The sequence below is a fragment of the Leucoraja erinacea genome, chromosome 12 (genome assembly GCF_028641065.1).
Source record: "Leucoraja erinacea ecotype New England chromosome 12, Leri_hhj_1, whole genome shotgun sequence".
In the NCBI taxonomy this organism is placed as follows: Eukaryota; Metazoa; Chordata; class Chondrichthyes; order Rajiformes; family Rajidae; genus Leucoraja; species Leucoraja erinaceus.
Window position 1 is genome coordinate 39,775,597 of NC_073388.1, and position 26,888 is coordinate 39,802,484.

The window sequence follows — 26,888 nt, forward strand, 5'->3', positions numbered from 1 at the left end:
TTCAACTTCATGCACCTCAAGACCACCAATATCTGTTCTTCATATATTTGATATATTTCAGGACATCTCTTTGTTATTTTCCGGAGCTTCCTAGCTTTCATAACCTTCTCGACTGTAAACACAAAAGACAAGCATTCATAATTATTTTTTTCTTTGGTATGTGTTTTTTTATTGTGTTCAGTTCTAGCCACCTAGTTATAGCATGAATGTCATTGTGTGCAATTCTAGTTGCCTAGCTCTAGGAAACATGTAATTAAACTGGAAAAGGTGCAAAAAATGATTCACATGGATATTACAAGGACTGGAGGGCTTGAGCCGTAAGGAGAGTGAATAGACTGGAACTTTTTTTTCTCGAGTGTAGGTGAATAAGGAATAAACTTATATAAAAAGATTTTTATTGAATTATCAGGCAGCAGAGTGGCGCAGCGGTAGAGTTACTGCCTTACAGCACCAGAAACCCGGACTCGATCCTGACCATATGTACTGTCTGCATGGAGTTTGTACTTTCTCCCTGTGACCGTGTGGGTTTTCTCCAGTTGCTCCAAAGACATACAGGTTTGTAGTTAATTGGCTTCAGTAAAAATTGTAAGTTGTCCCTAATGTGTTGGATTGTGCTAGTGTATGGGGTGATCACGGGCAGACTCGGTGAGCCAAAAAGCCTGTTTCCGCTCTGTATCTCTAAAGTCCAAAGTCTAAATGGGCACAGATAAGGTGAACAGTTACAGTCATTTTCCAAGGAGGCAGGTCTAAAATGAGGTATAAGGTGAGCGGGGAAAGATTTAAGAGGGGCCTGAGAGGCAACCTTTTCACACAGAGGTGGTAGGTATATGGATCGAGCTGCTAGAGATCATGAGAGAGGCGGATACAATTACAACGTTTAAAAAACATTTGGCCAAATGCAGGAAAAATATGACTTGGTTAGCATGGACCAGTTGGGCTGAAAGGCCTGTTTCCATGTTGTAAATGTATGTGTGTAGTGCGTGGGTCTCAAAATGAGGCAAGTAGTCCGCAGTTTGAGAAGCACTTTACTTTATTTCCTCCCGGTTCAGGGGAAGACGAAACCAGGGAAAGATGGCACCCAAACCCTGCCTTTTATACCCTCTGGCTAAGGACCGCCTCCGGACTGCACCACTCCTGTGCCGAGGGGTTCGGCAGTATAATGGGACGACCCTTAGGAGCCGCCACATGTGTGTGTTTGCGTGTGTGCACTTGTATGTGTGTGGTTTTGTGTCAGTGAGTGTGTCTGTGTATGTACGTATGTATTTGCATGTGTGTCGGAGTGTGTGACTGCGTATGTATGCGTATATGTGTGTGTGTGGGTGAATATGTGTGCGTGTGTGTGGGTAAATATGTATACGTGTGCGCGGGGTGTGTGTGTATGTGTATGTATATGTGTTTGCTTGTGTGTGGGTAAATATGCATATGTGTGCGCGGGTGTGTGTGTATGTGTATGTATATGTGTGTGCGTGTGTGTGGGTAAATATGTATATGTGTGCGCGGGTGTGTATGTATGTGTATGTATATGTGTGTGAGTGTTGCTGCATATGTATGTATATGTGTTTGCTTGTGTGTGTGTGTGTGTATGTGTATGTATATGTGTGTGAGTGTTGCTGCGTATGTATATATATGTGTTTGTGTGTGTGTGTGTGTGTATGTGTATGTATATGTGTGTGAGTGTTGCTGCGTATGTATATATATGTGTTTATGTGTGTGTGTGTGTATGTGTATGTATATGTGTGTGTGTGTTGCTGCATATGTATGTATATATATGTGTGTTGTGTGTGTGTGTGTGTGTATGTGTATGTATATGTGTGTGTGTGTTGCTGCATATGTATGTATATGTGTTTGCGGGTGTGTGTGTGTATGTGTATGTATATGTGTGTGAGTGTTGCTGCGTATGTATATATATATATGTGTTTGCTTGTGTGTGTGTGTGGGGTCGATGCTCTCAAGATGTATTGCAGAACAAGAAACATTCTTCATTAGTGTCGCTCTATGTATCCGACACATAGAATTTAAAATCAATGCTTTTCACAGTTCCAATTATTAAATATACATTGAAAACTTGAAACATTGATTTATGATGAAGCAATTTAGTGCAGAGTAAGAGAGTAATGTATTTACCAGTTGGAGGAAATTTCCAATATGACACAACTTCCATTGAAGGGGGAGTTATGGTGAATAATTAATTTGGTTAAAACAGAATTCAATGTGCAGTAATTTGAAAGTCCGTCTTTGCAGATGCTGCCTGACGCATTATATTTTCTGCATTCTATATGCCCATGTCATAGGGTCAGAATTAAGCCATTTGGCCCATCGAGTCTACTCCACCATTCAATGGCTGATCTATCCTTCCGTCTCAACCTCACAACATTTGACACCCTTAATAATGAAGAATCTGTCAATCTCTGCTTTACAAATACCCCAAAATACACCAGAGTTCCCTGTTTTAAAAACCTCTATTTTTTTAAGTGGAGTGGAGGCAGGTAAATCTCAAAGTGGAGGCAATCTATGCATGTTCCCTTGTTTTGGTGCCTCATTTGACTATCAGATTTCTCCTCTCTCCCCTTAGGGTTAGCTGTGGTCCAATCATGTTAAACCTGTCACATTGGAAACTGATGGACCACTCTTCTGATCCTCAGGGAAGAATAAGGATTTAAGTAGAAATGTGTCATCGAAGGACATAGCAAACATTACCAAATGCGAAGGCATATAACAATATCCAGACCTTATCAACACTCTGAATAACCTTCAAAAGTAAAGTAACATTGTACTGTTGTATTCTCCCCTTTCCCATCAGGCAAGAGGTATAGAAGTGTGAAAATGCACACCTCCAGATTCAGCAAAAGTTTCTTCCCAGTTGTTATCAGGCAACTGAACCATCCTAACAACAACTAGAGACCAGTCCTCGGACACTATCTACCTCATTGGGGACCCTCGGACTACCTTTGATCAGACTTTATTGCACGTTATCTTGCACCAAACATTATTCATGTTATTCCCTTTATCTTGTACCTGTACAGTGTGGATGGCTCGGTTGTAATCATGTATTGTCTCTCGGCAAACTGGTTAGCACACAACAAAAGATACGTGACAATAAACTAAACTAAACTAAACTAAACTACACTAAACTAAACTACCAAGGGATCCTTTTAGTTTAGTGAGAGATGCAGTGTGGAAACACGCCCTTCGGCCCACTGAGTCCATGTTCCATGTTATCCCACTTTCGCATCCTACACACTACAGAGGCCAATTAACCTACAAACCCGCACGTCTTTGGGATGTGGCAGGAAACCAAAGCACCAGGAGGAAACACATGCGGTCACAGGGAGAACATACAAACTCCACACAAACAGTTCCTGAGGTCAGGATCGAACCCGGATCACTGGCGCTGTAAGGCATTGTGCCATTTTTATTTATTCCCTGTTATGTCAATATTAACAACTTTATCTGCTGTTTCCTCCTGTTAGTGACAAGACTCAATAACTTTCAAACAGGAAATGGGTTTTTAATCTAACCCACCCATAACTAGAGCACAAAGTGCTAGGGGAACTCCACTGGTCAGGCAGCTTCTGTGGAGGGAATGGACAGATGACGTTTCGGGTCGGGACCTTTCTTCAGACCGATGGAGTAGTGGGATGAAACCTGCAAAAGAGAGGTGGGGGTGGGACAATGCCTGGCAAGTGATACAGATGATTGGGAGGACTTGATTGGCAGATGGATGTAGTAAGTAACAAAGGCCACAGATGAAAAGGAGACAAAAGAGTGTCAGTTAAGCAGAGAAGAGGAGTGAAATACAAAGCCAGAGGGATATAGGTGGAAAGGGACATAGGCAGAAATGTGGGAGGAATGGGTGTGCATTGGGGTGAGGGGTTGCACAGGAAAGCGAGAGGGGGGGAGGAGAAATACTATTAAACTGGGAGAATTCAATGTTCATACCATTGGATTGTAAGCTACCCAAGCGGAATATGAGGTGCTGTTCCTCCATGTTGCACGTGGCCTCACTCTGGCAATAGAGGAGGCCCAGGACAGAAAGGTTAGTGTGGGAATTGGAAGAGGTGTTACTATGGTTCGCTATCGGTATATCTTGGTCGTCTGGGAGAACTGATTGACCGAGAGCAAATGTCTACTGTTGGCCTCGTTGTTGTAAAGTGGGCCACATTGGGAGCAACAAAGAATGCTGGATCTCTCGGTTTCTAAGTGTTTTAACTCCCCTTCCCATTCCCACACTGCCCTTTCTTGGCCTCATCCTTTGCCAGAGTTAAGCCACATGCAAACCAGTCAATGTTTTTTTTAAAGAAAACAAAAAAATATTTTTTTGAAGAGCACATCCAACATTTGTAAATGAATTGGGACTTCATCACTAATAGAAATTACATGAAACACAAAAACCTCGAGCATCACATCCCATCCAATGAAAGGTAGAAATCTCATTCTAAATGATGTCACCCATTGCCAATCATGTTATGCACAGATCTTAGGTGCAACTGGTTTAGGTTTATTATTGTTTATTATTGTCACGTGTACCATAGTACAGTGAAAGGCTTTGTTTTGCATGCTATACATTTGCAGGCCTTTCAGACCAACTTACCCACACTGGCCACTGGCCACCATGTCCCAGCTACACTAGTCTCACTTGCCTGTGATTAGTCCATATCCCTCCAGACCTGTCCTACCCATGTACCATGTACCTGTTTCTTAAACGATGGCATAGTCCCAGCCTCAATTACCTCCTCTGGCAGCTTGGTCCATACACCCACCACCCTTTGTGTGAGATAACACTACACATGAATACAATCAAGCCAAACTTAATTACAATAGGCAGAGCAAGGGGAAAGATACAAAGTGCAGAATATAGCAATTCTCAGCATTGTAGTGCATCAGTTCCAGGACAGATTCGTTAAACCTAGGGTCGAGGAATCAAGAACGAAAGGACAGAGGTTTAAGGTGAGAGGGAAAAGATTTAATAGGAACATGAGGTGCAGAATGTGGTTGGTATATGGAACAAGTTGCCTGAGGAGATAGTTGAGGCAGGTATAAAAACAGCATTTAAAAGGTATAAAAGTCACAGGGATAACATGCAAACTCAACATTAATGGCACTCGAGGGGAGGATTGAACCCAGGTCTCTGACGCTGTGAGGCAGCATCTCTACCAGCAGCGCCACTGTGCCGCCCTGAAGCACTTTTCATATTGGCTTCATGGATGCATTTTATTGCTCAAATACCATTAATCCAATGTTTGATCTACGTATTTTAGCTCTACCACCAGAAGATGCAATTGTATCAGAGATTCTCCAAAAACTTTCAGCTCAAAGAAAGGACAAGATAAAGCTGTATATCGGGCTTTAGATTAGGGCTTGAAGTGGGAATCAATTCAACAACTTAAATACCATTGGTTATTCCAGTTTCAGATATGTTTAAGCCACAGAGTATGGGTCCTTTGGTAAGTTGTGGGTGAACGTTCACTACTGTCATAATGCATAAATCATGTATAAAGCCATGAGGGGAATAGTTTGGGTCCTTTACCTAGGGTAGGGGACAACAACCAGAGGGCATAGTGTTAAGGTCAGAGGGGAAAGATTTAACAGGAACCTGAGGGGCATCTATCTCACACATGGTGGGTATTAGTTTAGTTTAGAGATACAGCATGGAAACAGGCCCTTTGGCCCTCTGAGTCCACGCCAACCATCAAACACCTGTTCACACTAGTTCGATTTTATCACTTTGGCATCCACTCCCTACACACTAGTGACACATTACAGAGGGCCAATTAACCTACAAACCTGCATGTCTTTGGGATGTGGAAGGAAACTGGAGCACATGGATGAAACCCACGGCAGTCACAGGGAGAAAGAACTCCGCACAGGCAGCACTTCAGGTCAGGATCGAACCCGGTTCTCTAGTGCTGTGAGATACCAGCTGCATCACTCAGCCTCCTGTCAGCAGTTTGAGATTCTATTGATACTGCTGTTGGCAGGAACAACATCAGCAGCATTGGAGGACTCTTTGGTTATGTTCTTTTTTAAATTATTCTTGTTAGTATAATAAATTAACCAGAAGAAGCCTCGGGGTCTAAGTCTATAATTCTCTAGAAGTGGCCGTACAGGTGAATTGAGTGGTGAGGAAGTCAAGTGTCATGCTTGGTTTCACTGGACAGCACATACAATATAAGAGCTGGGGCAAAACACGAAGTGCTGGAAGAACTCAGTGGGTCAGGCAGCCTCCGTGGAGTGAATGGACTGACCATGTTTCAAGTCAGGACCCTTCTTCAGATTTCCCAATGGACAGTATATTATGCTGCTCTACGGACTTTAGTTTGTGCACTATTATGGTTACCTGGCATGGTTAATAATTTATTGTATTTGGATATTTGTATGTTATTGCTGCAGTGGTTGTGCGGCACATTGGTGCAACGCTATCCCGCAGCGCCAGAGACCTGAGCTCAATCCTGACCTCTGGTGCTGTCTTTGAATATTTGCACATTCTCCCTATGACCGTGTGGGTTTCCACTGGGTGCTCCAGCTTCCTCCCACGTCCCAAAGACGTGCGGGATTGAAGGTTGATTGACCCTCAGTAAACTTGCATAGGAAGGAACTGCAGATGCTAGTTTACAACAAAGATAGACATAAAATGCTGGATTAGACCAAAGAAGTGTCTGAAGAACCACAAAACATCACATGGCTTGCTGAATTACTGCAGCATTTTGTGCCTATCGTTTCTGTAAACTTGCCCCTGGTGTGTCGGGAGTTGATGAGAAAGTGGGATAAGATAGAAATCGTGTGAACAGGCGATCGATGGTTGGCATGGACTCGATGAGCCAAAGAGCCTGTTTCCATACTGTATCCTTCAATCAATTGTGTAGGGGTAATACAAATGGGTGTCAGGGGTTATGGGAGAAGGCAGGAGAATGGAGTTAGGAAGGGGATATTGATCAGCCATGATTGAATGATGGAGTAGACGTGATGTGTCGAATGGTGTAATTCTGCTCCTATCACTTATGACCTTATGAAAGGGCATGTGAGAGATTCACCGGCAGAAGTGGAGATTGGAGTCCATCGAATGGAACAAATGAGTACCTAGTCACGGTATCAGAGAATATTGTGCATTTCCTCTCATCACATACACACTGGTGCAGACTAAAGATCATTTTAATTCATCCTTATTCAAGTCTTGATCAATGAGGTGTATACACAGCTGGACTAGCAGATGCTTATTGACTAGGTTTCGGTTGTGTGGGATGTTTCATTCGGAATGTTGGCAGCAAATCACGGGTGGGGAAATTTATTCTCTTCTGTCATGTTTGTCTTCTTTTTTCAAGTGACATTTATAGTCATACAACATGGAAACAGGCCATTCAGCCCAACTTGCTCCTGCCTACCATTTAAAAAGTGAGTCTCATTTATCAACTATGATTTTCCATCAACATACACCCTCTTCTGTTTCGAATTAGAGTCTAATTAACTTCTAATTTAGCAAAATAATAATGAAAAAGTATAAAATCAATTTTTTAGTTAAGACGGCAGGTCTTTGGATTGAGGGAGGAAACCGGAGCACCCGCAGATACCCACACAAGAAGAATATACAAACTACGTACAGACAACAACTTCTCCTGTGGTAGCGTGGGTTTCCTCCGGGTGCTCTGGTTTCCTCCAACATCTCAAAGACGTGCAAGTTTGTAGGACAATTGACTACTCTAAATTGCACCCGGTGTAAAGTGGGATGACATAGAACTAGTGTGAAAGGGTGATTAATGGATGGATTGGACATGTTGGGCCTGTTTTCACGCTGTAGCTCTAAACTAAACTAAAACTAAACTGGCAAAGGATAATTGAGTCAATTACCTTTTATACCGTTAATATTTATTGATGTGGGTCATCCAAAAATTGACAGGAAAGAAATAGGTCTCTTCAAAAATATAATGTGCATTATGTGCGTTGAAGCATGCAAAAGGTTTGTACCATAATGGATGACTAATTATTACTTAATGGATTACTTTTATAATATTAGTACAGTATATGCCACATTGGGTTTGCACAAAGTGCTTAGATATAAGAGATGAAGGAATGACAAACTTGGAACAGTATAGTACATTAAAGGTTACAATGGTCTTCTGTACCAGATTTGTTCAAAATGCATTATCTATACATGCCCTACGGATGAGAAATATGGTTAACTCTTTGGTCAGCTTTTTCTTTATATGGAGTGATTACAATGTGAGATAGATTCCTGGGAAACAGGCATAATCCTTTGGAATCAATCAGAAGGGAGTTGGGGAGGATTATAGGTTTCCCTGCAAGAAATAACCTGTTCTCTCCTGTGCTCTGATTACCTTTTATAAATCTTATTATTGTTCACATCACAAACCATATGCTTCTGCTCCCTTAACTGTAGCTTAACAGTGTCAGAGTCATAGAGTCATGGTGTCATACAGCATAGAAACAGGCTCTTCGGCCCAACTTGCCCACACTGGCCAGCATGTCCTATGTGCACTGGTCCCACCTGCCTGCCTTTGGCCCATATCCCTCTACATTTGTCCTATCCAACTTAAACATCACAATAGACCAAGGAGCTCATTGTAGACTTCAGGAAGTCCAGGGGCGGCACGCACACCCCCATCCACATTAACGGGACGGAGGTGGAACGTGTTTCTAGCTTCGGGTTCCTGGGTGTTAACATCTCCGATGACCTCTCTTGGACCCACAATACCTCAACTCTGATCAAGAAGGCTCACTAGCATCTCTTCTTCCTGTGGAGACTGAAGAAGGTCCATCTGTCTCCTCAGATCCTGGTGAATTTCTACCGCTGCACCATCGAGAGCATCCTTACCAACTGTATCACAGTATGGTATGGCAACTGCTCTGTCTCCGACCGGAAAGCCTTGCAGAGGGTGGTGAAAATTGCCCAACGCATCACCGGTTCCTTGCTCCCCTCCATTAATTCTGTCCAAAGCAAGCGTTGTCTGCGGAGGGCGCTAAGCATCGCCAAGGACTGCTCTCACCCCAACCATGGAGTGTTTACCCTCCTACCATCCGGGAGGCGCTACAGGTCTCTCCGGTGCCGGAGCAGCAGGTCCAGGAACAGCTTCTTCCCGGCGGCTGTCACTCTACTCAACAACGTACCTCGGTGACTGCCAATCACCCCCCCCCCCCCGGACACTCCTCCCACAGGAAAAACACTATGTCTGTATATATGCTAATGTAAATATTTGTTCAAATCATATGCTATGTCGCTCTTCCAGGAAGATGCTAAATGCATTTCGTTGTCTCTGGACTGTACACTGACAATGACAATTAAAGTTGAAGCTGAATCTGAATCTGAATCTGAGTCCCTACCTCAACTACCTCCTCTGGCTGCTCGTTCCCTGCACCCACCAATCTGTGTATGAAAAGTTTAGTTTACTTTATTGTCACAGGTACAGTGAAAAGCTTTTGTTGTGTGCTAACCAGTCAGTAAAAAGACAACACATGGTTACAATTGAGCTATTTACAATGTATAGATACATGGTACATCAGCTGTGATTGAATGGCGGAGAAGACTGGATGGGCCAAATGGCCTAATTCTACTCCTATCACTTATGACTTTATGACATGATAAGGGAATCCGTAGGAGTAGAAATTTAAAATTGTGGAGCGATTGTTATATGGTTATATGATTATAATATGTGATTGTCGATCAGCTTCTGTGGCTAGCACACAAATAGTCGCCTTCTCACCCCTCAGATTCCTATTAAATCTTTCCCACTTAAACCTATGTGCTCTGGTTCTCGATTCCCTTACTCTGGGCAAGAGACTCTATACTCCCTATATTCGCTTACTCTAGGCAAGACCTCTACAAGACCTCTATACTCCTCATCCTCCTGCGCTCCAGGGAATAGTATCCTGGCCTGCTCAACCTTTCCCTATAACTCAAACCCTCAAGTAATGGCAACATCCTTGTAAATCTTCTCTGCACCCTTTCCAATGATAATTAACTGTATTTAAAATCAATAATTCCATTGATCAATAGCAAACCCATGCAAGCCTTGGACAGGTAAGAACGGGCTTCTGGGACTTCACTTTATGATCAGAGAGCGATCGTTTCTTCCCAATACCTTCAGGTGAACAGTGAAGAGATAAAGATAGTTATTATTTTTACTGCATTGAAGTTCCAGCCATTTTAACTGTGATGGTGGCAAAAAACAGTTGCAATTGTCAAGTGTCAAGATTGTATAATTGTCATATGTACCGAAATAGGAACAATGACATTTTCACTTGCAACTGCAAAACAGGCATGTGCACGCAGTACTCAATAGATAACACAATAAACAAAAAACATTTAATAAATTAACAAAAAGCAATATATTAGCACAAAGCAAAATCCCAATTGCCCTAGTGTAACCAAGAGAGTTTGTCATTCATAGATTAAGACCACAGGTTTAAGGTGAAGAAAAAAAGATTTAATAGGTATGTGAGGTGTAACTCGTTCACACAATGGTTGGCAATTTTTCTGGAACGAGCTCTCAGAGCAGTTAGTTGCGGCAGGGACAATCGTGAAGTTTAAGAAACAGTTAGTGTAGATATGTGCCATACATGGATATAACAGATTTGGAGGGATATGGGCCAAACGCAGGTAGGTGGAACTACTGTAGTTGGGACATGTTGGCCGGTGTGGGCAAGTTGGGTCGAGGGGCCTATTTCCATGCTGTAGTGTCAATCTATGATACTATGACTCTATTAGTTGGCATTTGTAGTGTTCGAGAGGCTGATGGTTGTTGGGGAGAAGCTGTTCCTGAACATGGTAACGGTTTCCAGGCTCTGTACCTTCTTCCCGATGACAGGAGTGAAACGATAGTGCGTCCAGGGTGGCGTGAGTCTCTGATGGTGCTGGCTGCTTATTTGAGGCAGCGCCTCTTATAGATCCCTTTGATGGTGGGGTCAGCACTAGTTATGGACCAGGTAGTGTCCACCACTTTTTGTAATCTCCTTTGTTCTTGGATATTCGAGTTGCCAAACTAGGCCGTGATGCAACAAAAATTAGTGATAATGTTATATCATGTACAAACTAGCCTTGTGGAATGAAGAATGGTCCAGACCAAAACGTTACCTGTACATTCTCTCCACAGATGCTGCTGAGTTCCACCTTTGTGTTAATTGACAATAGACAATAGGTGTAGGAGTAGGCCATTTGGCCCTTCGAGCCAGCACCGCCATTCAATGTGATCATGGCTGATTATCCCCTATCAGTACCCCGTTCCTGCCTTCTCCCCATATCCCCTGACTCCGCTATCTTTAAGAGCCCTATCTAGCGCTCTCTTGAAAGTATCCAGAGAACCAGCCTCCACTGCTCTCCGAGGCAGGGAATTCCACAGACACAACTCCGCTATCTTTTAAAGAGCCCTATCTAGTAATTTGCTCTCTTGAAAAAGTATCCAGATCAACACTATTCACATAAAGCCATCCACTGCTCCTCACTGTGATGGAAGGCAAAGGGAATTCCACAGACACAACTCTTTGTGCATCCGCGCCACCCCCGCTCTCCACGCCCCGTAAAGTGTTTCCTCATCTCCTTTCTAAATGGCTTACCTCTTACTCTTCAAATCCTCAGCAGGCCCCTGCAGCTTTCCGTGACTTGAGCCTCGAGTCGTTCCGTGGAGGCCGCTCCACGGCGCTAGGCTCCAACGGCAACAATCCGACAAAAAGGTCGGGTCTTATAAATGTTTCCCCCACCACCCCCCACCCCCCACACATACACATTAAAAAAAAAAAAAAATTTACCCTGTGGCCCCTGTTTCATCCTGTCCAACCCAATAAAAATTCTTAGAGTATCAATATGATTTGCATCCTTCTAAATTCCAGTGTATAAGTTGCACTCACAGTGTAGTAGACCAGTTAGTCTAACATCGGTAGTGGGGAAACTGCTAGAGTCAGTTATTAAAGATGGGATAGCAGCACATTTGGAAAGTGGTGAAATCATTGGACAAAGTCAGCATGGATTTATGAAAGGTAAATCATGTCTGACGAATCTTATAGAATTTTTCGAGGATGTAACTAGTAGAGTAGATAAGGGGGAACCAGTGGATGTGTTATATCTGGACTTTCAGAAGGCTTTTCACAAGGTCCCACATAGATTAGTATACAAACTTAAAGCACACGGTATTGGTGGGTCAGTATTGATGTGGATAGAGAACTGGCTGGCAGACAGGAAGCAAAGAGTAGGAGTAAACGGGTCCTTTTCACAATGGCAGGCAGTGAATAGTGGGGTACCGCAAGGCTCAGTGCTGGGACCCCAGCTATTTACAATATATACTAATGATTTGGACGAGGGAATTGAATATATATTAATGATTTGGACGAGGGAAACATCTCCAGGTTTGCGGATGACACAAAGCTGGGGAGCAGTGTTAGATGTGAGGTGGATGCTAGGAAGCTGCAAAGTGACTTGGATAGGCTGGGTGAGTGGGCAAATGCATGGCAGATGCAGTATAATGTAGAAAATGTGAGGTTATCCACTTTGGTGGCAAATACAGGAAAATAGACTATTAACTGAATGGTGGAAAAGGGGAGATGCAACGAGACCTGGGTGGCATGGTACACCAGTCATTGAAAGTAGGCATGCAGGTGCAGCAGGCAGTGAAGAAAGCGAATGGTATGTTAGCATTCATAGCAAAAGGATTTGAGTATAGGAGCAGGGAGGTTCTACTGCAGTTGTACAAGGTCTTGGTGAGACCACACCTGGAGTACTGCGTACAGCTTTGGTCTCCTAATCTGAGGAAAGACAATCTTGCCATAGAGGGAGTACAGAGAAGGTTCACCAGACTGATTCCTGGGATGTCAGGACTTTCATATGAAAAAAGACAGGATATACTCGGCTTGTACTCGCTAGAATTTAGAAGATTGAGGGGGGATCTTATAGAAACGTACAAAATTCTTAAGGGGTTGGACAGGCTAGATGCAGGAAGATTGTTCCCGATGTTGGGGAAGTCCAGAACAAGGGGTCACAGTTTAAGGATAAGGGGGAAATCTTTTAGGTACCGAGATGAGAAAAATATTTTTCACACAGAGAGTGGTGAATCTCTGGAATTGTCTGATTACAGAAGGTAATTGAAGCCAGTTAATTGGCTATATTTAAGAGGGAGTTAGATGTGGCCTGTGTGGCTAAAGGGATCAGGGGGTATGGAGAGAAGGAAGGTACGTGATACTGAGTTGGATGATCAGCCTTCATCATATTGAATGACGGTGCTGGCTCGAAGGGCCGAATGGCCTACTCCTGCACTTATTGTCTATTGTCTATTATCTAATCAAAATGCAGAGCAAACTTAACGTGCCAAATAGCCGACTTCAACACCTATTCTTTAAAGCACTAAAACAAATTTGGAGAAAATACATTTGCAGCCACATTGATCGCTTCTTGTCAGCCCAATTTCTCAAATGCTTTCTCGATCTTGAAACCAGTGAAATACAAAGCAAGTCAATTGTCCTTAAACCCTTAGATTGATTGAGATTAATAAATTTAGCTCAATTTATGGGTCATATTACACTGAGCTGTCTATTTACTTGATAGGGTTTCAGAGAGTTGCTACAGATGAGTTATCTTCAACATCAAGTTTTTAGTTCAGTTTAAAGATACAGCAAGGAAACATACTGTTGGGCCCATTGATTCCACGGTGACCATCGATCACCCGCTCACACTGGTTCCGTTATCCCACTTTTGTATCCACTCCCTAGACACACGAGGGGCAATTTACAGAGGGCCAATTAACCTACGAACCCTACTTCTTTGGGATTTGGGAGGAATCCAGAGCACCCGGAGAAAGCCCTCGCTGTCTCAGGGAGAAAGTGTAAACTCCACCAATGCCACGACCCATGACCACCATAAACACTCCGTCCGTCGCCTCCAGCAGCCACCGCTCCACTTCGGAGCGGCGAGGTAGCCATGTCCCGCTTCCCGTGACGATCACGGAACTTTATGGCACTGTTTAAGGACGTGGGTGGAGAATTCACGGACCGTTCACAGTCGCCGACTTTCCCCTTAACCTTCCACCACCAACATCTCAAATTCCAAGCGGATGCACTAGCTAATTTCACGTAGCAAGATTTCACAAAAACTGTTTTTATATCAAGATAATCTGCCTGTGGTGCAAACTGCAGGAAGAACTCAGGGAGTCAAACAGCATCTATGGAGGTCAAAAAGTGGTCAACATTTCATGATCTCGATCACCCCTTGACCTCCACTGATGCTGCCTTGACCCTCTGAGTTATTCCAGCAGTTTCCTCCATTATTGGATTCTCTGGCTATAAACACACTTTGGTTTGTAGGTGCTTGCTGTGTGAAATTATTCAGCGGTCCGTAAATTTAAGAAGGAAATAAATACAAAATGCACTGCGGATTGCAAGGGGAGAGAGGAAATATGCTATTGAGATGAAGGATCACATGTGATTGAATCAAAATATAGAGCAAGCTTAAACAGCTGTAACTTGTTTTTTTTCTGGATTACAGCATCGGAGTCCCTTGTGTCTCCAATCTGTTTGGTTATATTTAACTATCAGATTATTTGGATGACTTCACACTTGTGTTGAGTATAGGAGGTGAGACCGGCTTGAAGTGTGTTTGAATTGTCACACGAAAATAGGTCCTTCGGCCCAACTAGCCAATGCTGACCAAGATGCCCCATCTACACTAGTCCCATTTGCCTGCATTTGGCCCAATTCCCAAGAGTGATACTGTCATATAGCATGGAAAAAGGCCCTTCAGCCTATCTTGACCACAACCACCAACATGCCCCATCTTGACCACAACCACCAACATGCCCCATCTACACTACTCACACCTGCCTGCATTTGGCCCAAATTCCCTCTAAACCTATACTATCCATGTACCTGTCCAAAAGTCTTAAACATTGCATGTACCTGCCTCAACTACCTCCTCCTGAAGCCTGTTACATATACCCAACACACTCTGAATGGAAAAATTGTTCCTTAGGTTTCTATTAAATCTTTCGCCGCTCACCTTAAACTTACGTCCTCTGGTTCTTGATTCCCAGCCCGAGAGAATTAAAACCAATCTGTGCATTTACCATATCTATTTCCCTCTTGATTTCATTGAATTGAATTGAATTTATTTGTCATTCAGACCTTTCGGTCTGAACAAAATTTTGTTTCCCTGCAGTCATACATATAATAAAAAATGACAAAAACACACAATCAACACAAATTTAACAAGCACCACAGTGAGTTCACCAAACACCTCCTCACTGTGATAGAAGGCAAAATCTTAAAGTCTCTGTCTCTTCCCTCTTTGTTCTCCCTCTGCGCCGAGGCGATCCAGGCTCCAGATGTTGTGACCCCACCGGGAGATGGTAAGTCCCGCAACTCAACCGTGCTCTGCAAACGGGCCGGTTCAAACTCCGCGGGGGGTCGCTGCCGCCGCCACAGCTCCGGGGCCGAGTCGGGTCTCCGCAGCTGCTGCTGCCACCAGAGCACCGTCACAGCTCCGAGGCCGAGTCGGGTCGCAACTCCCGCTGCTGCCGCCGCCGCCACAGCTCCGAGGCCGCCAGCTCCGCCATTAGGCCTTAGCGCAGACAGAGACGGGGACGGGGAATACGACAGAAAAAAAGTCGCATCCCCCGAAGGAAGAGACCAAAACATGTTTTTCCCACCCCACCCACACACATACACAACTTAATAAAACAAAATTAACTAAAACATGACAAAGGAACAAAAAGAAAGAAAAAGAAAAAAGCAGACGAACTGCAGGTGGGCTGTAGCTGTTAAGCCAGCGCCGCCATCTTGAAAAAAGATACCCCTATAAGGTCACTCATCAGCCTCCTGCACGTCAAGAAATAAAGTCCTAGATTGCCCAAGTACGGGCAACATCGTTGTAAATCTTCTCTGCACTCTTTCCAGCTCAATGGCATATCTATGACATGAAGAATTTGCAGCAAGGACAATTTGATAATTGTGGAACACACATTGATCAGCTCATGGGACCTTTTGTAGTTGCCTAAGGGGTGCTTGATTCCCATCATCTCCAATATCGGACAAGACATATAAGACTATCGGAAATATGTTTCCAAATGATACAATGATAATCAGGGAACAACACCAGGGAGTTATTGCACCTTCAAGCCTATGGTAAATTTTGGATTGGGCCCCTTCTTCAGTGAAGAAAGGTCCTGATCCAAAACATCCCTTTCCTTATTCTCCAAAGATGGTGCCTGACCTGCTGAACGCGTTGTATCTTTTTTATTGTAAACTAGCATCTGCAGTTCCTATAATCTTCTGTTAAACATTTAATGGCCAGGTCTGTCACCAATAGACTGGTGTAGTCAACATTGGGAGGAAGAGGACCTCAACAATCTAAATGGGTAGATGCAGACCATGGAGGTTGTTTAGGAAAGAACTACAGATGCCGGTTTAAATCAAAGGTAGACACAAAATGTAGAAGTAAATCAGCAGGCCAGGCAGCATCTCTGGAGAGAAAGAATGGGTGCCGTTTTGGGTCAAAAACCAACTTCAGACTCATTTGGTGGCACATGAGCAAGCAGAAACAATGGGTCTCCAGGACAGTTCTGTTTGTGGATTTTGGGGAGAAGATAAAATCGGGCCGTGCAGGGCAGGAAAACGTTAAGGTTGGAGGCTTTAGAAGGCACAGAGTCGGAAGTAATCAAATCAGAAATGGTGTGTGATATTAATGTCTGATGCTCGTCTGTGGGGTCATGGTCCAAGGTTAAGTAGGAGGAGGTGTCTGAGAGTTGTTGCCTGGCCTCAGTCCGGTAGAGGTCAGCACGCCAGACTACTACGGCGCTTCCCTTGTCGATGGGTTTGATTATCAAGTCGGGGGCTGCTGCAGAATGAGCGGAGGGCTGTACGTTCGGGGGGGAGAGGTTAGAGTAAGTAAGGGGATCTCAAGTATGCAGATGATACAACGGTGACTGGCCTCATCAGCAACAACGATGAGCTGGCCTACAGGGAGGAGGTCCAGCACTTAGCAGCATGATGCGCTGACAACAACCTGGCCCTTAACTCCAAGAAGCTCATTGTAGACTTCAGGAAGTCCAGAGGCGGCACGCACACCCCCATCCGCATTAACGGGACGGAGGTGGAACGTGTTTCTAGCTTCAGGTTCCTGGGAGTCAACATCTCCGATGACCTCTCTTGGACCCACAATACCTCTACTCTGATCAAGAAGGCTCATCAGCGTCTCTTCTTCCTGAGGAGACTGAAGAAGGTCCATCTCTCTCCTCAGATCCTGGTGAACTTCTACCGCTGCACCATCGAGAGCATCCTTACCAACCGCATCACAGTATGGTATGGCAACTGTTCTGTCTCCGACCGGAAGGCATTGCAGAGGGTGGTGAAAATTGCCCAACGCATCACCGGTTCCACGCTCCCCTCCATTGAGTCTGTCCAAAGCAAGCGCTGTCTGCGGAGGGCACTCAGCATCGCCAAGGACTGCTCTCACCCCAACCATGGACTGTTTACCCTCCTACCATCCGGGAGGCGCTACAGGTCTCTCCGTTTCCGAACCAGCAGGTCGAGGAACAGCTTCTTTCCGGCGGCTGTCACTCTACTCAACAACGTACCTCGGTGACTGCCAATCACCACCCCCCCCCGGACACTTATTATTATTTATTCAAATCATTTGCTATGTCGCTCTTCAAGGGAGATGCTAAATGCATTTCGTTGTCTCTGTACTGTACACTAACAATGACAATTAAAATTGAATCTGAATCTGGGGAGTGGAAAAGTTGAGGCGATTGATGTCCTGCCGGCAGTTGGAAATAATAAGGTCTAAGGAAGGTAGAGGGCCATCCGGGGGAGTCCAAGAGGAGGGGGTCCATTGGAGACGGGAAAAGGGGTCATCACTGGGTGGGGACGACTTCTTCCCATAGAAAAGGGTAAGAAGGCGGAGGCGACGGAAGAAGAGCTCTATAACGTGGTGGACCCGGAATTTGTTGAGGTGGAGGCAGAGGGGAACAAAGGTGAGGTCTCTGCTGAGGACAGACTGTTCCGTATCAGAAAGGGGTAGCTCAGAGGGGATGGTGAACACACGGCAAGGGTGGGGTCTGAAGAAGGTTTTCTCCAGGTGTTCCGGCTTCCTCCCACACGTCAAAGCTAGATAGGTTTTTAGGTTAATTAGTTTCCATAAATTGTAAATTGCCCCTAGTGTGTAGGATGGTGCTAGTGCATGTGGTGACCGCTGGTTGGCGTGGACTCGATGGGTCGAAGGGCCCATTTCCACGTTGCCTCTAAATTCTAACGTCTGAAAGTATGGTTGGTAAATGGAACAAGCTGCCAGAGGTGTTAGTTGAGTTAGGTGCTATAATAGCATTTAAAAGACACTTGGATATGTACATGGTTAGGAAAGGTTCAGAGGGGTATGGGCCAAACGCGGGCAGGTGGAACAAGCTAAGTTGAGGCACTTTGGTCAGAATTAATGAGTTGGGCTGAAGGGCTTGTTTTCATGTTGGATGAGTCCATGACTCTATGTGAATTGAGTTGATGGTTTGTTGTAGTTTTAAATTCAGTCAGGATGAGTAACTGTGAGGCTTGTAAGCATCAGAGGGTTGAAAAGCATTTGGATGTGATCACTGCTCAATCACTAAACGCCTTCTGGCCAAAGCTAGCCCATCACCTACAAAGGAAATCAAATATCAGTGGATCTTCCAGCATTCACGACAAAACAAACTATTCTAACTGAATATAGATCGCCGCTGAGGATGTAACAGAAAACAAAAACTGTAAACAATTCCAGACATCAATACTGCAACAGAACATTGAGGCTTTGAAGAAAGAAGCAGATTTATATAACAATTTTCCTAACCTCAGCAGCCCCTAAAGTGATTTACAAACGAATGAAATGCTACAAAGGCAAAAACAAATTCTATTTATAGAAATCTTTTAAGGTAGCAAAATATTCCAGGATGCATCGCAGGAGTGTTATTGAGCTGAAACATTGACGGCAGGCATCAAAATGCTTTTACGTAGATGCCTGAAGGCTGATTGAAGTGGTGGGTTGAGGAGTGTTTTAATTGAGGAGGGTGTTTAGTTTCAGTTTAGTCTATTATTGTCACCTGTGCTGAAGTATAGTGAAAAACTTTTTTGTTACGTGGTATACAAACAGCGGAGTGAGTCCACTTAGCCACCAGTGTATTTTAAATCCTTTTATAGTGCCGCCCCTTGTCCCTTTTGTCTTTGGGGATTTCTGTAACCAATGCTACTGTGGGATGTTTATGTTTATGTTTGGGATGATGAGGGTTTCTAGGTTTCAGTGGACCCTGCCTGGCTGTGTGCAAGATCAGCCATGTCTGCAGGGGAGATCAAGTGTTACTCGTCTGCTCTGCATAGGAAATAAAGAAAGCAGTAGGTGATTTGGCCTATTTAACCCATTCTGGGACTCAATAAGATCTTCTTTTCTGTTTTTGTATCTCTGGCCTTTGTTCCAACTAACTACCCAACAAAACTTCCTCACCTACATCCACCAATACCTGCCACACTTTGTCCTGCCTCTCCCTTCTTCTAGTCTTCCTCCCCCCCCCCCCCCCCGCCACACCGGCCCCCCTTGCAATCAGTCTGAAGAAGAGTATCGACCAAAAAGTCGCCCATCCATTCTCTCCAGGGATGCTGCCTGACCTGCTAAGTTACTCCAGGACTTTGTGTCCTTGTGTGCATTTTGTTGTCTCTGTACTGTACACTGCACAAAGTTGAATCTGAATCTGAATTAACCAGCATTTGCAGTTTCTTGGTTCCACTCTAAGATCTTGCATTTTCTTATCTTATCTTCCGATTCCTAAAAATAAACTCAGTCTTGACTGCACGGTATGAATAAGCACCCTAACCTGCTTGAGCAAGAAAACAGCGAAGATTTACAGCTCTCTGAATGAAGGCTTTTCCTTATCACCTTTCTTAATGGCATGCCATTAACCTCGATCTTGCTATTAATTCTATGCTCTCCAGATAACAGAAACGTTTTTGCAACATCTAACCTATCAAGCCCTCTCACATACTCTCTTCTCCCCACTCCTGCCAGTCACAAGACAGGCACAAGACAGAAACATTTGAAAACACACGCTCCCCCCAACTAGAGAATGCTCCTAACCTCCCATCCACCGCATTGGAGACCTTTGAATGATCATTAATCAGACGTTATCAGACTTTATCTTGCTAAAATGTGATTTCCTTTATCCTGTATCTGTATACTGTGGATGGCTTGATTGTAACCATACATAGTCTTTTCGGTTCCTGGATAGCACACAGCTTTTCACTGTATCTCTGCACTCGTAACAACAATAAACTAAACTAAACCATTCTCACGGACAACTTGTAATAAAAATGAACTGCAGATGCTGCTTGATACCAAAGATAGACACAAAATGGTGGAGTTACTCCAGCACTTTGTGTCTCTCTCAGGTTCAGCTTCTTTCCCTGTTGTACTTGTGTATGACTTGATTGTACTCTTGTAGAACATAACTTGACTGGATAGTGGGGCCCGATGACACCAGCCCAAGGCTACTGAAGACTTGCTCTTCAGAGCTGTGTGGTATTCTAACACACCTGTTCAACCTGAGCTTGCGTCTACAGAAGGTCCCAAGGCTGTGGAAAACATCTTGCCTGGTACCTGTCCCAAAGAGGACCCATCCCACTCACCACAATGACTACAGACCAGTAGCGCTCACCTCACATATTATGAAGACATTTGAGAGACTTGTCCTCTCCTACATCAGGACTAGTGTGTCAACTCAAATGGATCCTTTACAGTTTGCATATCAGCCCAACATCAGTGTCGATGATGCCCTTATTTACATGCTGCAGAGGGCGTACACACATCTGGACATCCCTAATGCATCTGTAAGAATTACATTCTTTGACTTCTCTAGCACCTTTAACACAATTCAGCCCCGACTGCTAGGGGAGAAGATGGAGAAGATGAAGGTGGATCCATTAATGGTACTGTGGTGTTTGGATTACCTTTTCCTCAGACCACAGTACGTGCGCCTACAGAACAATGTCTCAAGCACCATCCTGAGCAGCACAGGGGCTCCACAAGGAACTGTGCTGGCTCCATTCCTGTTCACCATCTACTCAGCGGATTGCCAATATAACACTAACAGCTGCTTTTTGCAGAAATTTTGAGATGACACAGCTGTTGTCGGCCTCATCAAAGGGGGCAATGAGGAGGAGTATAGAGACACAATTAACAACTTTGTGGAGTGGAGTGCACACAATAACCTCCATCTCAACACCACAAAAACGAAGGAGATAGTTGTGGATTTCAAGAGGGGGAGGAGGAGGACTCAACCAACACCAATCACCATCAGGGGCACTGAGGTGGAGGTAGTCGCCAACCACAGGTACCTTGGTGTGCAGCTTGACAGTGAGCTGGACTGGAAGAGTCATATGGAGGCGGTGTACAGGAAGGGACAAAGTCGACTATTTTTTAAGGAGGCTAAGGTCATTCAACATCTGCCAACCCCTACTGTGCAGTGTCTACCATTCAGTGGTGGCCAGTGCTCTGTTTTTTGCTGTGGCCTGTTGGGGAGAAGGCGCCCGCATAGCGGACAAAAACAGACTGGACAAGCTGATCAGGAAGGCCGGCTCAGTGGTCGGGGCTGAGCAACTAACGGTCCAGCAGGTGGCAGTGGCCAGAACTCTGAACAAACTAGCTTCAATAATGACCAACCCCACTCACCCACTCCACGCCCTGAAGGTGATCAAGAGCAGCATCTTCAGTCAGAGACTGATTGCACCAATGTGCAAAACTGAGAGATATAGGAAGTCTTGTATACCAGCTGCTATAAGGTTTTATAATGCACAAAAATAATTTTGGATATTTTTAGTATTCATTCATTGTATTTTAACTTATTAAGTATTGAAGCTATCTGTGGAAATGTGTGGTGTTATGTCTGTCTTGAAGCTGTTGTGGCACTGTAATTTCCTGTAAAGGATTATTAAAGGTTATTCAATTCAATTCAATTCAATTCAATGCAAGCAAAGTTCTGTACTAACCTGGGGATGGTGGTTAAGTATGGTGATAGTCTTGCAGAGCTGTATGTGAAAAAAGTATTTCACTGCACCTTGGTACACGGGATAATAAAGAAACCATTGAACCATTGACTTTGTTTTTTTTCAAAGAGGACTGTAAATGCCCCTTTGACTGTAAAAAACAAGAGGCTGTAAATGCCGGAATCTTGATCAAACAACGTACTGCTGTAGGAACTCAGCGGGTCAGTCTTAAGAAGGGTCATGACCTGAAATGTTGTTTGTCCACTCACTCCTCAGATGCTGCCCAACGCGCTGAGTTCCTCCAGCACATTTCAGTGAATTTCATTGTTCTATCTGGGACACATGACAATAAAACATTCTTGACACATTGCGTTTTAATTTTTTATTTCAATGCTCCGTTTCTGATGAGGGTCACTGACTTTAGTTCCCTCACTGCCTGCTGGGAGCAATCCGGCATGTTTTGCCTTTGTTGTACAACTCCAGCACTTTTTCTGTAATTGTATGGGGAAAAAAGGCAGGAGATTGGGTTTGAGAGGGAAAGATAGATCAGCAGCCTGATGGAATGGTGAAGTCGGCTTGCTGGGCTGAATGGCCTAATTCTGCTCCTATTACACAAACCTTTAGTTTAGTTTTATGAACTTATGAACTTACGAATGCTGTAAGACTATATTCTACGCCCCGGTATTTTTTTCTCTGCACTTGAGTACGGCTTGATTGTACTGTTCAGGGATGAACTGCAGATGCTGGTTTAAACCGAAGATAGAAACAAAATGCTGGAGTAACTCAGTGTGTCAGGTGGCATCGCTGGAGAGAACGATTGGGTGACATTTTGAGTCGAACCCTTCTTCAGACAATCAGCTTGATTGTACTTAAGTATAACTTGACTGTATAGCATAGAAACAAAGCTTTTCACTGTATCTTGGTATACATTACAATAATAAACTGATTCTTGTACACGACCGTCATTCCTAAACATATTTATCAATGTTATATTCCATTGGTCCATAGCTTCAAGTCTAAATGATTCTATAATTCTATGACTCTATCTGATGATGGACAGATAACGTTTTGGGGCAGGACCCTTCTGGAGATTGATTGTAGTCAGGGGGAGAAAGCTGGAAAAGAGAGCTGGTGATGGGACAAATCCTGGCAGGTGATAGGTGGTTGGGGGGGGGGGGGTGACTAGCAGACGGGTGGAGTAAGTGACAAAGGTTAGTTGTGAAAATGAGACAATAGAGTGTCAGATAAGGAAAGAAGAGGAGAAGTGAAATGTGAAGCTAGAGGGAAGGGATATGAATGGAAGGGGACAGGGGGGGGAAAGGCGGTTAAACATTGGGAAAGACATAGGGGAAAAGAGCAGGGTGTCTGGAATGTAGGAAGAAATGGGTATGCACCATGGTTGGGGAGGAAATAGAGAAGAGAAGGGGGTTGGTGGGGTATCCTTTCAAATTGGAGACATCAATGTTCATTCTATGGAAAAATAAACTGCAGATGATGGTTTATATCAAAGATAGAAGCAAAGTGCTGGAGTAACTCAGCAGGTCAGGCAACATCTCTGGAGAAAAGGGATGGGTGATGTTTCAGGTTGGTACACTTCTTCAGCCTGAAAGTAGAGGGAAGGGAGCTAAAGGTAGGAAGAGGCCAGAACAAATCAGGGCTGGCTGGCTGTGGAAGAAGTGATAACAAATGGAATCAAGGATGTGAACAGTAGAACTAGTAGGATGACTATGGTGGGGGAGGAAGGGAGAGATGGATGCAGGTGTTACTTAAAATTAGAGAAATAAATGTTCAACTCTCCTCTAGTTCCCTCCCCTCTAGTTTCTGTCTGAAGAAGGGTTCTGACCCAAAACGTCATCCATTCTTTTTGCTCCAGAGATGCTGCCTGACCCACTGAGTTGATCCAGCATTTTGTATATATCTTTAGTATAAACCAGCATCAGCAGCTCCTTGTTTATACCATAAATTATCAGTTATTCTATGTAAACCAGACCATGATTCAGACCAGTATCAGTCTGAAGAAGGGTCCTGATCTGAAATGTCATCTAACCATTGTTCTCCAGAGATGCTGCAAAGTTATTTGCGCACCTTGTGTTTATCTTCAATGTTCATGCTGTTGAGTTGAAACATTCGTAACTGTTCATTTAGAAAATCTAAACTGAACTATTGTCACAGACGTTTGATTTCAGCAGCCAGTATTTTGCTATTTGTCTTGGGATGGTGCAGCAAGAGAAACAGGCTTTCAAAAACTGGCAAGCAAGAACCTCCTGGTCATTGAATCAAGATGATTTAACTAGAAAGAAAAAAGCAGTCAAAAGAGTTCTGCCATGATATGTAGTTGCTTAGAAAAACAATCTCCAGTCAGATTGCCTGAAGCCAGAAACATTGCGTTGACGAGAGATTTATACATATGTAGTGGAGAGACCTAGAGCCTTCTATTCACTTGTTAATGCTGCTTTTGTTTGTTTTTCCACTGGACTGTAACTCCACAGTCACTTAGAGAGCAGTACCCCGCTGCGACTGGCTGATCTGTGAGACCTATGATATCACAGATGCAAGACGCAGCGAATGCTTGACAGCAGAAGACATCAGAGGAGGTCCACGTCACAAGAGGTGTTAGGGAACCTCATGACCTGGTGTCAAAACCACAACTTTTCTCTGAAGAAGGGTCCCGACCTGAATCGTTCACTATTACTTTTCTCCAGAGATACTGCAGAATCTCTAGCTAATCCAGCATTCTGTGTCTATCTTTGGTATAAACCAGCATCAGCACAATTCCTTCCTACACAACCTTTCTCTCAATGTCAGCAAGACAAACGGGGTAATGATCAACTTCACGAAGTGAAGCAGTACACATACCCCCGGTATACATTGACAGCGTTGAAGTAGAGAAGATTGAAAGCTTCAGATTCTGAGCAGTAAATATCAGCAGCAACTTGTCCCATATCAAAGCAATTGCCAAGAAAGCACAACAACACGTCTACTTCCTTAGAAGGTTTACGAATTTCGGCACGTCCTCAATAACTCTCACCAATGTCTACAGATGTGCCGCAGAAAGCATTATATCCGGATGTGTCACAGCATGGTTTGGGAACAGGACCATCCAAGACCACAAGAAATTGCAGAGAATTGTGGATGCAGCCCAGACCACCACATAAACCAACCTGCCTTCTATTGACTCAATTTACTGTCTCAGCATGGCCACCAGCATAATCAAGGATGAATCTCACCTCGGTCACTCCTTCTTTTCCCCTCTCCCAAGAGGTACAGAAATGTGAAAACACACACCTCCAGATTTAGGGACAGTTTCTTCCCAGCTGTAACTGAAGCAGTCTATCAAAAATTAAAGTCGTGCTGAGCTTCATATACCTAATTGGAGACCCTCAAACAATCTTTAATCGGAATTTACTGGACTTTATCTTGCACTAAATGTTATTCCCTTTATCAGATATCTGACAACTGAGGACGGCTCAATTGTAATCATCATAGGATTCGTTTTAAAATTATTTTATTTACTTTTAAAGAGCCCCGTGAGCTAAGCTCCCGCTCTCTCCTCTCAGGTCAGATATCACCTCCAATTGAGCCAAAGACGGAAGCTCTCGAACTATCGAGATTTGGAATGAATCCTCTGAATTTACAGGGACTTCTTAGCTGTTTTTAAGCACTCCTGAAAATATCTATTTCCCTTTATTAAGATATCTTGGTTTTGACAACTGAGGACGGTTTGGATTTTTGTAATCGTGTTATATATGTTCTTGTCTGTTTTATAATGTACAGCACTTTGGTTAGCACTATTATTATTAAAGCTTTTCACTGGTTAGCACTAACAAAAGCTTGGTATAACACGTAACAATAAACTAAATAGGATTACTGTGGGTATCTGCTACTGAGGTTGGTGGTATCTCATCTTTTGTAAAAGTCTAGCAATACAGTTTCAATCATTGCAGAATGTAGAAACAAGGAACTTCAGATGCTGGTTAATACACAAAAGGACACAAAGGGCTGGAGTAACTCAACTGGTCAAGAAGCAACCATAGCACACTCCTTCGTATCTTGTACAAAACTCCATAAATTTTGGAAAGAAATCTTTGAAATCTTCTCAAAACTATTTAAAATAAAATTGGACCCTAACACAGAATTGATTATTTTCGGAACAATGGAAGCCTGCTCTGAGCTAACTTCATTCCAAAATTGTTTCCTTAACTATGGTTTGATAACGGCAAAAAAACTTATACTCAAATTTTGGAAAAATGCACCGACCCCAACACTGAAAATGTGGATCACAAACATGTCTGAAATGTTACATCTCGAAGATATGAGATTCGTTCTAGCAGGAAAATCAGAACAATTCTTAAAGATATGGTCTCCTTTCATCGATTTATTACGTATAATATGGTGCAACATAACTCAGGTAATTAACCATTTCAGAACTAGGTGTGGGGTGGGGAAAGATATGAAGTAGGTATATCCCTTTTCTTTTCTGTTCTGTTTCTTCTTTTCCCTTTTTTCTTCTTCTTTTCTCTCTTTTTTTTGTTTGATTTTTAAAAAAATATATATATATTTTTTTGCTTTTCATTTCTGGGCTTATCTTTTTTTCTACATTTCTATCTATCTCTTATCTATCTATCTATCTATCTATCTATCCACAAACTACCAATTGTTAACTTTTGGGGCCTACACATCACTACCTTCCTTAATCTCTTCTTCTCTCTTCTTTTCTTGCGGCTATTATTTTTATACTGTTAAATTTAAAACAAGAAGTTGTACACAAAGTGTATTATGTTATAAACCTTGGTTTATACGACTGTACATTACTTCTAATAATTTTTTTAAAATAAATAAATAAATAAAGCTGGTCAGGCAGCATCTCTGGAGAACATGGAGTGACGTTTCACATCGGGATACTTCTC